The sequence below is a fragment of the Cololabis saira genome, chromosome 1, assembly GCF_033807715.1.
Source record: "Cololabis saira isolate AMF1-May2022 chromosome 1, fColSai1.1, whole genome shotgun sequence".
NCBI classification, from domain to species: Eukaryota; Metazoa; Chordata; class Actinopteri; order Beloniformes; family Belonidae; genus Cololabis; species Cololabis saira.
This window is the reverse complement of record NC_084587.1, coordinates 51,808,078-51,824,683: the sequence shown is the minus strand read 5'-3', so window position 1 is coordinate 51,824,683 and position 16,606 is coordinate 51,808,078. Positions and strand designations below refer to the sequence as shown.

Genomic DNA, 16,606 nt, shown 5'->3' with positions numbered 1-16,606 from the left:
GAATCAGAACATAACAGATAAATATGCTTTCCTGAGTTTTGGCTCAGTTTATATCCATTTTTAAAATGTGTCCTGAGCGATCTGATGTCTAGTGGATAGCTCTGAGCCTCTGTTCACACCTGCCATTCACATGTCTCAAGTGGCAACTTTAAATTGGAAATGTTATCCTCTGCTCCTATGAAAACAGGGACATGATTTCTACCTATGAAAAACACATTTTACCTGCAGAAGGTATCAATGCAATAAACCTCATCTTGTCACCATTAAAAAAAAAAAAAAAAAAAAAAAAGAACTTAATGTATATCAGATTGTTTTCCAGCTTTATTTAAAACATGAACATATTCAAAAAAAAATAATGAGAAAACAAGATAGATAAGGTTCCACACACATCCAAACAGAGGTGGCAGTTTCAAGAGGAAGTAGTAATAAAGCATCAGGGTTCCCACTTGTTTTCCTTTAAAATGACGGTTGCCGCATTAATAAATGTCTTCTTTTGTCTACACAAGCGCCTTTGTCAAAGGGGTGGTTCTATAAAGTTATGGTAATAAAATAACCCAAGTCCCCAAGGAAATACTTTTCAGTTCTTCGAGGGTGAGCAGTACTTAAATAAAGTTTTTCATTCATTCATTCATTCATTCATTCATACTTAGTAACCCACATACACAAAGGGTGCCGCAACAAACATTTATTGTGAAAAAACTGTTAACATAAAATCAAGGGTGGGGAAAATGTCTCTTAAAATGGCCAATCCTTAAAAGGCAAGGGTTAAAAATGAACAGTCAAAGTCAATCCGTTCAGGGGCTCACTGTCATGTTCCAAGACTGTCCTCTAGCGCCCCTCTTGAATCCACAGCAGTCAGGAATCCCTCTGCTACACACCTCCAGTCGACACTCTTTGACCCTGGAGCAAAGAAGAATAGCCAGCAATCTGTCCTACAACCACATGATATTTCGTTTGGCTATCACGAAGTGGTTCGGCTTGCAACAGCCAGTGTATTGGTTGGAGAAACTCACAGCTTTTAGGCAGAAGTTCCTACTTCTGCCACTAGCGTCCAAAGGCCTCCAATACACTGCTTTCTGGTCTGTCTGGGTCCGCCGGGGGCTCCCCAACAACCTGGGTCCGCCGGGGGCTCCCCAACAACCTGGGTCCGCCGGGGGCTCCCCAACAACCTGGGCCCCCGTGGGCCTCTGTCCGTCAGTCCATCCTCCCAGCTTGAATGTCTCTCTCCGAATATCTAGGGGGAAGGGAACCCTCCCCTGGTTCACCATTGGTCTAGGGGGGCCAGCCTGCAGTAGTTCATTGGCCAGTGCAGCTGTCAGTCAAGATCCAGTTCACTGCCTTAATAATGTTCAGCTGTGTCTAATCAACTCAAAAGGTAATTGCATTTTGTCCTTAGTTTTCATTTTCATTTTATTTTTCATTTTATTTCTCATTTCATTTAGCTACTTATCTATTCATTATTTCTTTCGTTTTATTTTCGATTTGGGTAGAGTGGGTGGGTAGGGAGGGTTGGCAGATAATACGGGATTGTTGGAAGCCGTTCTGGCTTATGTTAGGATTTCTGTTGTTTATTACCCTTTTAGCACCTTTTATATAACAATTGCCAACAGAAACGCTTCGCCACTTTGAATTGTTTATTGAATTATGTTTACTGCTTCTATATGTAAACTGGAAAAGAAAAAAAAAACAAATAAAAAGATTTGTAAAGAAAAAAGGTAATTGCATTTCAAACTCAAAACACAGAAAAAGTTACATTTCAAACAATAACAGTAATTAAACAAAGCAACAAAAACATGCATGCAAGTAAAATGTTTAACACAATTCCAAAACAATAAATAAATATACAATTAAACACAGTATGACACTCAGCATGACACCTTCAGTGCTCTGTTTACACTGTTAAAAGAATGTGGTCACATGAGGCCCAGACCTCCTCTGAATGTGGTTCGAGTGAACAAGGGAACAGGAAAACACACAGAGCATCAGCCTCCTGAGAACACAGCAACCCATTCTCACATCAAAATATGAAATAGCAACGTTGGTCCACAGTGAAAAACGTATTAGTTTCACAATGGAAAGGAGAATTCTGTTTACCTAGTGTAATGAAAGTAATGAAATAAATAGTTATAATAGTAATAATATCCAAGTGGATAATAAGTTATTTATCCATTTTATATAATATTTATATATATGCCAGTCTAATTCAAATAGCATACAAGCCAAGTGGCTTGTATGCTATTTAAATTATTCTTTACATTATGTAAATATATGAGCTTTTAAAATATTTGTGTTATTTTGTATAACTGTTGATATTATTACAATATAGAACAAAATAAAATGGATTTTAGTACCCAGGGGATTACACATTAATTTTTCTTTGAATTTCGGCACCCCCTTGTTTTTGTGAGACAACCCAGAAATTATGCTTGCTTCAAAAAAGTATGTTTAAAAAAAAACTTTTGTTTGGCAAGACAATCAACAAATTAAAGGTATAGTCTGTGATTGTATTCAAAAACATTTATTGTTATACTGGGTGAAATGGTCCTTGCATCCTGAGAGTAGCCAGTGAATAATGTGTTCAGAAAAAGGAAAGAAAAATATCCGACCTCTCTGACAGCTTTAATCCTGTAAAAACTCTGATCAATCTGTTTTTTGCGCACCGAATGGCACGGATTGGTCAGAGGACCAGAGGATTGGCAGGGGGGAAAGAACCAATCAGATCCGTCCCATGCGCGCACTCTGCTTCCAGCATCCCGCGGCCTGACATCGGAGGGCCCCTGCCGCTCCCGGCTTCACTGCTGGCTCGCGGTCGGGCGGTCACGTCGAATGTAACGGCTCACCCTGCTAAAAAGGCTAAAAAAAGAAAGCCAAAGTGCGATTCTGTGGCGCAGGTTGTCCGCTACTGGGAGTCTGCCCCACGGACCCCCATACTGACCCCATACTGTGGGGATGGAGGCGTCTCCATCCCGGCGAGGGTGGAGAGCGCCGGTGCGGCTGGCGGTGCGGCTGGCGGTGCGCTGCGCTGCCGTGCAGGCTCTGTTGCCACGGTTACGCCGTAGGGCACGCCGTAGCCTACGGCGTAGGGTACGCGGCGACGCGCACCATTCTGCGTTGGTTTTAACGCGGAACCATAAATCAGCCTTCAGTGTGTTCTGTGTGCTGTTCTGAACTTCTCTGCTGTGCTCATTTTTGCTGGGACGTCGGGTCCCTCCGCCGAGACACAACTTTTGCAGTATCCGTTCATTGTTGTGGCTAAAAATGATGTGCAGTGCCCACCCAATCAGAAACGGTACAGATATTCTGTGATATTTTTTTATATTTATAAAAAAATAAAATTATAAAAAAATAAAGGATCCCTATAACTTTGATTGGGTGGGCAGGATGCACGTTTGGGTGGGCACAGCCCAGCCCCCCCCTAAAACCGGCCTCGCTTACAGGTGAATGAGACATGGGGTAGTTAGTGTCAGTAAACCTCTAGTTAGTGTTAGTAAACCTCTAGTTAGTGTTTAGTAACCCTCTAGTTAGTGTTAGTAACCCTCTAGTTAGTGTTTAGTAAACCTCTAGTTAGTGTTTAGTAAACCTCTAGTTAGTGTTAGTAAACCTCTATTTAGTGTTTAGTAAACCTCTATTTAGTGTTTAGTAAACCTCTAGTTAGTGTTAGTAAACCTCTAGTTAGTGTTTAGTAAACCTCTAGTTAGTGTTAGTAAACCTCTAGTTAGTGTTTAGTAAACCTCTAGTTAGTGTTTAGTAAACCTCTAGTTAGTGTTTAGTAAACCTCTAGTTAGTGTTTAGTAAACCTCTAGTTAGTGTTTAGTAAACCTCTAGTTAGTGTTTAGTAAACCTCTAGTTAGTGTTAGTAAACCTCTAGTTAGTGTAAACTCTAGTGTGTTAGAGTCAGTAGTCATAGCTGCAGCTATAGAACAAGGCTATAATAGTTAGTCTCAAACATAGCTTGGTGGTAGATATGCTGCTATAGGCCTCCTGCTGCAGGGGGGCACCGCCATGATCTACTGGGTGGTGAACATCACCCCTCCTTCTCTTTTATTATGATTATAAAGAATAATTTAAAATCAAACTGAATATGTAAACTGCATGTGCTCACTAATCGAATCTGTGTATGTGTTAAAACTAAATAATCATAACGAAACTGAACATATATAAACTCCATGTGCTGTTAACTAAATCTTTCTGTATGTAAAAATAAGGTGAATTCCTCTGACTTCTCACCATGTTGTACCAGGCACGAGATAAGGCCCAGCTATACACTTGGGGCCACCCACCCCGTTTCTTTAAAAGTAATAAATAACCCTCACACACGCGGGGCGGGCAGATCTGTTAAGATGGCTGTGGAGAGCTGTCCTGCAGGTCTCCCTCTGCAGAGGTAATATCTTTAATTGTATTCCAGTTTTATGTTTTTATTTACCCTTTCCAGCTCAATCAAAGAACCCGGCGTGATGAATTCGAGCACAACACTTTCCTTTATCTCATAGCCATCATTGTTCTCCATTGTTCTTGTAGTTTGTTGTGCTGGTCTGCCCCCCCCCCCTATTTTTCTCTTTTGTGCACGTTTGCAGGCCAGAGCTTAAGGAGCTCGGGCCTGCAGCTGGCCTCCACAGGAGGGTCCCCCCTTATGATCCAGGTCCTGGTCCAGGTTTCTTCCCTCCTAAAAGGGGAGTTTTTCTTGCCACTGTTTGGCTTAAGGTTTTTCTCCCACTAGGGGAGTTTTTACCTGCAGTGTCTATGTAATAATTGCTCAGGGATCATGTTCTGGGTCTCTGGAAAGATCCTAGAGACCACTTCTGTTGTAATAAACGCTATACAAATAAAATTGAATTATATCATTTGCCACAAATGTTCCCTACTTTTTGTACTAAGTTTATTATTGGAGAATGTAAACCTATGAATGTAAAAACACAGAATAAACTTGATCGCTACTGTTATTTGATTGTGTTGCGTGTTTGGTGTGCAATCTAAAAACAAAGTGGTTTTGTTTCAGTGTTGTTCTTTGATTTAGTACCGGTACCCTGAGAGTTATAGTGCTGAACTTAATATGGTTTTATCAATGCAATACTCAAGCTATGCTCCTGTGTCTTGGTTATTGTTCCACACACACAAAAAAAAACTAAAACAGTTTAATTTGATGTGGGCATGAGGAATCACCAGGAGGAATAAGTGCAGGAGAAGTTGGTGGCAGCAATACGCAATACTACAGGATTGGGACACTTTATATTTGGTTTTACTGATAGTAATTACTTTGTTAAATTCCAAGACAGCATTTGCCTAAACTGACCAAATTACTGAATCCTCTGTTTTGAGTGCTACATATGTCAGACTGGTCATCACAACTAACATTTGGCCTCAGTTTTTGTGTGAAAGCGAATTTTAACAACCAACCAAGAAATAAAATTCAGTTTACTTGCTGTTCCCCAACAGTCATTGTTATTATTCTTGTATAAACATAATTTAAACTTGGTCATTCATGTTAGAGTCAGTGTGAGTGATGATTGACTGGGCAATTTGTGGCACTAACCAAACAAAAATATTGGACGGTTTGTGGCGGACACAATTATGGACCTCGCACCCATCAGGACTAGAGGGAAGGGGGTGTGGTCACAAGTGTTTATTGGTTGCTTAGCAACGAGTGTTTGTTTGCAGTTAGTTGTCAACTGTCAGTCTTTTGTCAGTTGGATTCCGCTGTCACGGAATAAAGACGTGTTTTACCAACCTCTGGAGTCGAGCATCATCCTGCCACATTGGTGACCCCTTTTTTGAACATGTTCGAGGAAACAGAAGACATCTCATCCTCATCTCATCGGCCTCCGCAGCCCGCAAGTTCCGCTGCGTCTTTGAGGCTCCCTGAGTTTTGGTAGGAGGACCCCGGCTCCTGGTTCGAGCATATCAAGGCGCTGTTCCAGCTACGGGGAATCACAGAAGATGATTCCCGGTATCATCTGGTCGTCGTCGCTTTGGGCCAACAGTCAACTCGGCGGGCCCTGCAGCTTCTTCGTGCGCCCCCGCGACGAGACAAGTACGCCGCACTCAAACAGCTACTCCTCCGGAGGTTTAGCCTTTCCGCCTCGGAGAGAGCGGACAGACTCCTCTCTCTGCTGGGCTTGGGTGACAGGTCGGCGATGGATCTGATGGACCAAATGCTTTTACTGCTGGGCCCGGACGATGGCAGATTCCTGTTTCCGCATCTTTTCCTGCGCCAACTGCCGCCGCCCGTCCGCGCAGCGCTGCCGAACTCCAGCTGCCTCGCAACGGCCGACTACCGCGGTTTGGCTGAGGAAGCGGACCGAGTCCTGCTCGCTACCTGGAGTTTGGCCGTTCACCACGTCGCAACAACCGCCCAGCGATCGACGTCGGAGGATGCGGACCCAGCGTTGGTGGCTGCAGTGAAGACCCAGAGACGACGCGGGACAGATCTGTGTTTCTTCCATCAACGGTTTGGCGTCAAAGCGAGACGCTGCGTCCCTCCGTGTCAGTTTGAGCCGCCGGGAAACCGGCGCTCAGTAGCAGCGATCGGCGGTCAAGAGCTGCTTTTCATTGCAGACTCTGCATCAGGGAAACGTTTCCTGGTGGACTCCGGCTCCCAGATGAGCCTCCTACTGCCGACCGCCACGGACTGGTCGACCGGAGGTAACGGACCGCCGTTAAACGCCGCCAACGGCTCCTCCATCACCACTTTTGGGACCCGGTCAGTGACTGTATGTTTCCACGGACGCCGCTTTGAGAGTGAGTTTGTCATCGCCAGTGGTGCTGTTTCTATTATCGGTGCTGATTTTCTGTGTGCAAACGGTTTGCTGGTGGACGTTGCAAACCGCAGATTGATCGATGTAGTGACTTTTATGACTTTCCCATGTGAGACTGGGGGATCTGGACCGCTAGCACACGTTTTTCAGCAGCAGGTAACGTGTTCCAACGTCTGCTGGCGGATTTCCCGCGGCTGATTAAACCTGTCTTTTCCACTGCGACAACCAGGCACGGTGTCGAGCATTACATCACCACCGCAGGGCCCCCGATCTTTGCGCGTGCTCGTCGTTTAGACACACAGAAGTTAGCCATTGCTAAAGAGGAGTTTGCCTCTATGGAGCGTTTAGGCATAGTTAGATGCTCCAAGAGCCCCTGGGCCTCACCGCTTCACATGGTGCCCAAGGCAGACGGTTCGCTGCGCCCCTGTGGGGATTTTCGCCGTCTTAACAACGTCATGGTGCACAACCGTTATCCAGTCCCACACATCCAGGATTTTTCCGCGCATTTAGCAGGGACAACCATCTTTTCTAAGGTGGATTTAGTACGCGGTTACCACCAGGTTCCCATGAGAGCAGAGGATGTGCCTAAGACCGCTGTAATTACCCCGTTTGGGCTTTTTGAATTTCTGCGCATGCCCTTTGGCCTGAAGAGGGCAGCGCAGTCCTTCCAGAGGCTGATGGACTCTGTGTTGTGAGACCTCACGTTCGTGTTCATTTACGTTGATGACATTTTGGTGGCCAGTTCCTCAACAGAAGAGCATTTGGCACACCTCAAACTAGTCTTCCAGAGGTTAGATGAACACGGCCTTATTGTCAACCCGGCCTGTTCGGCCTGCCAATTATTGATTTTTTAAGGCACCGGATTTCAGCTCAGGGTGCAGTTCCACTGCCGTCTAAGGTACAAGCGGTGGCAGAGTTTCCCCGCCCGGCCTCGGTTAAGGCGCTGCAGGAGTTTTTGGGTATGATTAATTTTCATAACCGTTTCCTCCCTCGCGCTGCTCACCTCCTGCAGCCGCGTAATGGACCCTTGCAAAAAAAGAAAGGCTGTGACCCAGTGGACTGGACACCTGACCGCATCAGTGCCTTTGAGGGTGCTAAGTCTGCCCTGGCTAATGCAGTACTTTTAGCTCAACTATCACCTTCGGCGCCCATTTCTTTGACAACCGACGCTTCGGACATAGCTGTAGGGGGAGTCGTAGAGCAACGGGTGGCAGGAGTTTGGCAACCTCTTGCATTTTTCAGCCGCAAACTACGTGACAGTGAGCGAAAGTATAGTGTCTTTGACTGTGAGTTGTTGGCGCTGTGCCTCGCCACCCGTCATTTTCGTTTTTTCTTGGAAGGCCGTTCATTCATGGCATATGTAGACCATAAGCCGTTGATCTTCGCAATGTCTAAGGTGACAGAGCCGTGGTCCGCGCGCCAGCAGCGCCATCGTGAACAAGATCCCGAGATACTTGAACTCCTCCACCTGAGGCAGGACTTCTCCACCCACCCGGACAAGGCATGCCACCCTTTCCCGATGGAGAACCATGGCCTCGGTTTTGGAGGTGCTGATTTTCATCCCTGCCGCGTCGCACTCGGCCTCAAACCGCCCCAGCATATGCTGAAGGTTCCGGTCTGATGAAGCCAACAGGACAACATCATCTGCAAAAAGCAGAGATGAAATCCTGAGGTTCCCAAACCGGATCCCCTCCGGCCCCTGGCTACGCCTAGAAATCCTGTCCATAAAAATTATGAACAGGACCGGTGACAAAGGGCAGCCCTGCCGGAGTCCAACATGCACTGGGAACAAGTCTGACCTACTGCCGGCAAGGCGAACCAAACTCCTGCTTTGATCATACAGAGACCGGACAGCCCTTAATAGAGGACCCCGGACTCCATACTCACTCAGCACCCCATCCAACTCACCACCAGGTGGTGATCAGTTGACAGCTCAGCCCCTCTCTTCACCCGAGTGTCCAAGACATGCGGCCGAAGGTCAGATGAAACGACAACAAAGTCGATCATTGACCTCCGGCCTAGGGTGTCCTGGTGCCACGTGCACTGATGGACACCCTTATGCTTGAACATGGTGTTCGTTATGGACAAACTGTGACTAGCCGAGAAGTCCAACAACAAAACACCACTCGGGTTCAGATCGGGGAGGCCGTTCCTCCCAATCACGCCTCTCCAGGTATCACTGTCATTACCCACGTGAGCGTTGAAGTCCCCCAGTAGAACAATGGAGTCCCCCGTTGGAGCACTATCAAGTACCCCTGCCAGGGACTCCAAGAAGGCCGGGTACTCTGCACTGCTGTTCGGCCCCTAGGCACAAACAACAGTGAGAGACCTTTTCCCGACCCGAAGGCGCAGGGAAGCGACCCTCTCATGGCGCACATGGCGAATGAGCTGGGGGGCTATAACCAAGCCCACACCAGCCCGCCGCCTCTCACCCTGGGCAACTCCAGAGTAGTGGAGGGTCCAGTCCCTTTCAAGGAGCTGGGTTCCAGAGCCCAAGCTATGTGTGGAGGTGAGCCCGACTATCTCTAGCCGGTATCTCTCAACCTCACGCACAAGCTCCGGCTCCTTCCCCCCCAGTGAGGTGACATTCCATGTCCCCACTGTGAGGGTTTTGGTCCAGGGATTGGGTCGTTGAGGCCTCGCCACGACTGCTACCCAGCCCACAATGCACTGGCCTTTCATGGACCTTCCTGCGGGTGGTGGGCCTACAGGAAGGCGGGCCCATGTCGCCGTTTCGGGCTGAGCCCGGCCGGGTCCCACGGGCAAAGACCCGGCCACCAGGCGGTCGCCAGCAAGCCCCAACCCCAGGCCTGGCTCCAGGGCGGGGCCCTGGTGACGCTGATCCGGGCGACGTAGCGGTCCTTGATTTATTCCTTCTCATGATTGGCGTTTGTGAACCGCTCTTAGTCTGGCCCGTCACCCAGGACCTGTTTGCCATGGGAGTCCCTACCAGGGGCGTAACGCCCCCGACAACATAGCTCCTAGGATCACTCGGGCACACAAACCCCTCCACCACAGTAAGGTGGCGGTTCAAGGAGGGGTCTTATAAATCTGTTTAAGGGAAATATTTGACTTTTTTTTTTTACCCTCTCTCTCTCTTTCTCTCTTCTGCTCCCTCTCTCTCCTTTTTGCATTTGGACTGTTTGAAGTTAAACTCGGATGTCCCTGTGATATTGTTGCAGTGACATAGTGAATAAAGTGAACCGAATGAGTTAAATTGCGTTTGTCAGATACTCTTTTTCTGCTCTCAAACTCTGCCGCTTGCTGTCCGTGGTGCAGAAAACGGATGTGTATTGCGTAAAGGCCCATTGGCTGAATTGACGCCACTGAGGGAGGAGACAGAGAGAAACTCAGGCTTTATTGAAGTAAACCTACTAGCGAGCAGGTTAGGTTCAGAGGCTCAGTTGCCATAGTAACTGACTCAGAGTTTGAGTTACATCACTTTCTGGAACTGACAACTCCGGGTTTGCCTCATCTCAGGCTTAACAAACTCAGACTTTTCACTAAACCCGCTTCCTGGAATACCCCTCTGTATACTGCTGCCCAGCATTCCAGCAATACTGCTAAAAATATTCCAATCCATGGCTGCGTCCGAAATTCCATCCTTCCACCCTAATGAGTAGCAAAAACAGTATGTGAGATTTTTTAGTGCGTCCGAAACATTAGTACGTACACAATAGTATCCGCTATCCATACTCATTCTGGAGAAATGTATTAGTATGGATCAGGCCAGCTGACAGTCTTGCCGGGGCCCCGGACAAAATAATCCAAGATGGGCCCCCCTGTGCCCGGATATCTCCTTTTCCCTCTTCCTCTCCTCTCCCTCTGCTCTTCAGGTTTTTATACAAGCTAATGGACGTTAACATTAGAGCTAGCCAGTTAGGTTAAGTTACAAGGTTGGTAAACGTTGGCTGCTATTTCTTACCTTGCTCTACACTGACTTTATTAATTCCAGCTTCACCGTCACCACCCTTTTTAAAATATTTGTGTAGAGAATCTATGAGGCCTCTGTTTTCTTCTTCTTTTCTGAGCACCGGACTTGTGCTGACAGGACATTTTGACCATTCTAATGGTTGAATTAAATGATAACATCAAATTTTGATCAGCGGCCAAACCATTTTTGTGTTGGGGGTTCTTGACCACAAGGACAATTAGGAAGAAAACAAATAACAAGCTTTTATGTAACTCAAATACTACATATTTTTTCCACAAATAGCCATATTTTGAAACATTTTGAGAAATGATTCCATAATTTAATGAGAATTAAAAAAAAATTATAAAAATAAAAAAAAAATAATAATGAGGGCCCAGTTCTGGGCCCCCCCCTACCCTGGGCCCGGGACAACAGACCCGTTTGTCCCCCCCTATCGGCGGGCGCGGTATGGATTGATGGACACTAGCTGAGCAGAAACTTCCCACAATGCAATAGAGTGGTGTTTGGTTGCTAAGTGCTGCGCAGATACGTATATGTCAGAAGTATAATATTAAGTAGAATAATATTATTATATAATACTAATATTATAATATTGGAATATAATAATATTACATTAGGAGCTCGGAGTCGAGCCGCTGCTCCTTCACATTGAGAGGAGTCAGCTGAGGTGGCTTGGGCATCTGTACCGGATGCCTCCTGGACGCCTCCCTCGGGAGGTGTTCCAGGCATGTCCCACCGGAAGGAGACCCTGGGGCAGGCCCAGGACACGCTGACTATGTCTCTCGGCTGGCCTGGGAACGCCTCGGACTCCCCCCGGAGGAGCTGGAGGAAGTGTCTGGGGTGAAGGAAGTCTGGGCATCTCTGCTGAGGCTGCTGCCCCCGCGATCCGGGAACGGATAAAGCGGCGGACGATGGATGGATGGATGGATGGATAATATTACATGTCATCTTGTTTGGGCCAGGATAAACGGGAAAGAGCGGAGCGGTGCTGCTACTGCTGCTGTGACAGGAGTTGTTACCATAACAACTCCCCATGGCTCTGAGTAGTACGTCCAAATTAATGCATACTACTGATATTTACTCAAAAGTCTGCCGGACTTAAGTATACTTGTTGAGTATTGTTTAGTATGGCATTTCGGACGCAGCGCATTTGTTGCTCTGGCAGAATTGGTGCTGAAGAGACGAGTTGAGAGGCTGGTGGGAATATCCAAAATATGCGCATGAAAAATTCACTGCGGTAAAGTGAGCCGCTGTTTGCGAGATAGTGGTAAAGTGAGCCGCTGTTTGTTTTGCGTTGCGCGCGTACTAGAGTAAATACGGTAGGCACGGTTCTCGAGCAAAGTGAAGGTCCTAAAAGATACATAAAGCCTACGTGCTTTTACTGGAGCAAAGTGAAGGTCCTAAAAGATACATAAAGCCTACGTGCTTTTACTGGAGCAAAGTGAAGGTCCTAAAAGATACATAAAGCCTATGTGCTTTTACTGGAGAAATGTGGAGAAAAATCACCTCCAAAATGAGTCAACTTATTAGTTATATTTCACTGCCGTAAAGGGGAGAAAAATCACCTTTCAGTGCCATTTTACTGTAGTAATGTGGAGAAAATCTGTTTAAAATTACCCCTATAATAAATTTTACTGTAGTAATGTGGAGAAAAATCTGTTTAAAATTACCCCTATAATAAAAGCCATTTACAGAATGCTGACATTTGATCTTACCTCACATCAATTCCTTCATGTTCCTCTTTTTTTTTTTGCATATTGTTCCTGTCATCTCACTCTACCTCTGGTACAATTTTTGGTAACATTTTACTGTAGAAATTTGGAGAAAAATCCTTTTGAAATGACCCCTATGATAAACTCAATTTACAGAATGCTGACCTTTGACCTCATCTCACATCAATTCAATTCCTTCATAGGTGTGTTCCTAATTTTTTTTGCATATTGTTCCTGACGTCTCACTCTACCTCTGGTACAATTTTGTTAACATCTTGCTGTAGAAATTTGGAGAAAAATTATTTTGAAATTAAGCCTATGATAAACTCCATTTACAGAATACTGACCTTTGACCTCATTTCACATTAATTCCTTCATAGGTGTGTTCCTCATTTTTTTGCAAATTGTTCCTGACGTGTCACTCTACCTTTGGTGCAATTTTGGTAACATTTTACTTTATAAATTTGGAGAAAAATCATTTTTAAATGAAGTCTATGATAAACTCCATTTACGGAATACTGACCTTTGACCTCATCTCACATTAATTCCTTCATAGGTGTGTTCCTCATTTTTTTTGCATATTGTTCCTGACGTCTCACTCTACCTCTGGTACAATGTTGGTAACATTTTACTTTATAAAGTTGGAGAAAAATCATTTTGAAATGAAGTCTATGATAAACTCCATTTACAGAATACTGACCTTTGACCTCATCCCACATTAATTCCTTCATAGGTGTGTTCTTCATGTTTTTTGCATATTGTTCTTGACGTCTCACTCTACCTCTGGTACAATTTTGGTAACATTTGATGAAGAATTTTGACAGCTTGGCCCCCTGCAGGGGGAGGTTGCCCCAGTCCTACCTCCTGCAGGGCTTTGAACTGGACTCAAGACCTTTTGAGGTAGCTCCAACTTGCTACCCAACTTCCTACCCCCCGGGCAGATCCCGACACCTGGAAGTTGGTTCAAACAGACATGAATCAAGAGAGCACCCCATGGGGTGATTTGGAGGTCTGTGTCAGTCATGCCAAATGTCTGATAATGACATTTGGCCCGATTCACATCCGACTGTAAATTACTTTTTGTCTCTCGCCTGATTCGTGTATTACAACGTCACTCGAGTCCCAGGGGAGTGCCGAGACTTCCAGCCCCCACAGAGACAAAGACCATACGGACTTCCTGATCCCTCAGGGGTGGTCCCAAAGCCATAGACGGATTACCGCATGGGCAAAGTGGGCGTGTGCCCAGGGCCCTGGAGCCAATGGGGGCCCTCGGCTTTCAAACATTTTTTTTTTTTTTTTTATGTGTAAATTAAAATAAATTTACAAGCTCATAGGGCCCAATGAGAGGGCCCCGTTTTGTGTGATACGTTCATATATAATCGTAAATTGTAGGCTATAATTACGATAAAATGTGCATTGTGCGGTCAGTATAGACTAATTCCTACTTTACAACTGTCTTGAACGCATCAGGGCCGTGAGCCTACGCGGATTGGCTGGAAAGCCTGATTTATGGTTCCGCGTTAAATCGACGCAGAGCCTCCGCGCATCGCCGCATACCCTACGCCGTAGGCGCTGCGTTGGTTTAACGCGGAACCATAAATCAGCCTTAACAGTTAGAGCCAATAATTTGCCGACTCGGCCATGAAGAAGATGAGCGCTAAACTTTAAAAGAGGACTAAGCATGTACAAAGTTTTATGGAAGAGTCAGCTACCATTGGTGAGCCAGTGTAACCTTCATAAATAATTTCTTTATCAGAATGTCGTGTAGCTTTGACCAGCTGCCTATTTGAATGTGCTTTGTGTTGTTGTCAACTAGACCGCCGAGTCTATTCTCTATTATAGAGCTCAGAAATGATGTTATAGACCGCTGTGTCTATATCTATCTAAATATATGGTGTAATGTTTTTTTTTTTGTATAAGCTGTATCAAAGATGGAACTGATCGTGACTGAGTTTTCAGCGCCATGTGATTGACAGCTGTCAGGCCGATGTGTGTGTGTGTGTGTGTGTGTGTGTGTGTGTGTGTTTTTTTCTGAACAAGTTTGTGACTTTAAAATGACCATCATAAGGGCCCATGGAGAATGCTCCGCCCCCTCTGTACTGAGACCCACGCTCCACCACTCCACCATCCACAATCACACGGTGTGATTGTGGATTCTCTGCGCCATTGTGTGACCAAACTGAGTGATTGGGGAGGGCATGCACCGTGCACGTAGGATATTATTGTAGGTAGGGGCCCATAGCGAGTTTGTGTCCAGGGCCCGTGGTCATGATAATCCGTCCTTGCCCAAAGCTAAAGGATTCACACATCTGACTGGCTCTCACTGGGCTGGTTTATTCCTGTAACTTTTGTATAAAAACCCTTTGACTGAACCCATCTGGGTCGACACACCAAATACAGACTCGATCTGTGCTGGTCATGTCGAACGCCGGCTTACTGATTAAAACCTCTCTATACCACGAGCGGACTTCTGAACTGGTTTTTGATAAATTCCTCAACACATTTTACTGTAGAAATGTGGAGAAAAATTATTTTGAAATGACCCCTATGATAAACTCCATTTACAGAATGATGAGTTCATGTTCAATATCTTATATATTCTATAAAACTAAATTAGCACATTTAAGTTGCTTTTTTGACAGGGACAGTGGTGTTTGGATTCGTGATTGTCACTAAATTTTAATAATGCTGTGATTAATAGTGGGTGGGTGAAATAATACATCAATCTTTTTGGAGAAATGTTTACCTACAGTGATGCCATCGCAGTCTTTGTGTATGAGAGTGAGACGTCGAGAGGAATAATATGCAAAAAAAATGAGGAACACACCTATGAAGGAATTAATGTGAGATGAGGTCAAAGGTCAGTATTCTGTAAATGGAGTTTATCATAGGCTTAATTTCAAAATAATTTTTCTCCACATTTTTACAGTAAAATGCTACCAAAATTGCACCAAAGGTAGAGTGAGACGTCAGGAACAATTTGCAAAAAAAAATGAGGAACACACCTATGAAGGAATTAACGTGAGATGAGGTCAAGGGTCAGTATTCTGTAAATTGAATTTATCATGGGGGTCATTTCAAAAGGATTTTTCTCCACATTTCTACAGTAAAATGTTACCAAAATTGTACCAGAGGTAGAGTGAGATGACAGGAATAATTAAAAAAAAAATGAGGAACACACCTATGAAGGAATTAATGTGAGATGAGGTCAAGGATCAGTATTCTGTAAATGGAGTTTATCATAGACTTCATTTCAAAATGATTTTTCTCCAAATTTATAAAGTAAAATGTTACCAATATTGTACCAGAGGTAGAGTGAGACGTCAGGAACAATATGCAAAAAAAATTAGGAACACACGTATGAAGGAATTGAATTGATGTGAGATGAGGTCAAAGGTCAGTATTCTGTAAATGGAGTTTATCATAAGCTTAATTTCAAAATAATTTTTCTCCACATTTCTACAGTAAAATGTTACCAAAATTGCACCAAAGGTAGAGTGAGACGTCAGGAACAATTTGCAAAAAAAATGAGGAACACACCTATGAAGGAATTAATGTGAGATGAGGTCAAGGGTCAGTATTCTGTAAATGGAGTTTATCATAGACTTCATTTCAAAATGATTTTTCTCCAAATGTATAAAGTAAAATGTTACCAATATTGTACCAGAGGTAGAGTGAGACGTCAGGAACAATTTGCAAAAAAAATTAGGAACACACCTATGAAGGAATTGAATTGATGTGAGATGAGGTCAAAGGTCATCATTCTGTAATTTGAGTTTATCATAGGGGTCATTTCAAAAGGATTTTTCTCCAAATTTCTACAGTAAAATGTTACCAAAATTGTACCAGAGGTAGAGTGAGACGTCAGGAACAATTTGCAAAAAAAATGAGGAACACACCTATGAAGGAATTAATGTGAGATGAGGTCAAGGGTCAGTATTCTGTAAATTGAGTTTATCATAGACTTCTTTCAAAATGATTTTTCTCCAAATTTCTACAGTAAAATGTTACCAACATTGTACCAAAGGTAAAGTGAGATGACAGGAACAATTTTCAAAAAAAAATGAGGAACACACCTATGAAGGAATTAATGTGAGATGAGGTCAAGGGTCAGTATTCTGTAAATGGAGTTTATCATAGACTTCTTTTCAAAATGATTTTTCTCCAAATTTATAAAGTAAAATGTTACCAATATTGTACCAGAGGTA

The 16,606-nt window shown here is 44.5% G+C and overlaps 1 protein-coding gene across 1 annotated transcript in view; it reads left to right on the top strand.

The window, feature by feature from the left end:
• The window catches only part of LOC133447583 (target of Myb1 membrane trafficking protein-like), a 217,967-nt gene that overhangs the window by 26,133 nt on the left and 175,228 nt on the right, over positions 1-16,606 (top strand). The window lies entirely within an intron of this gene.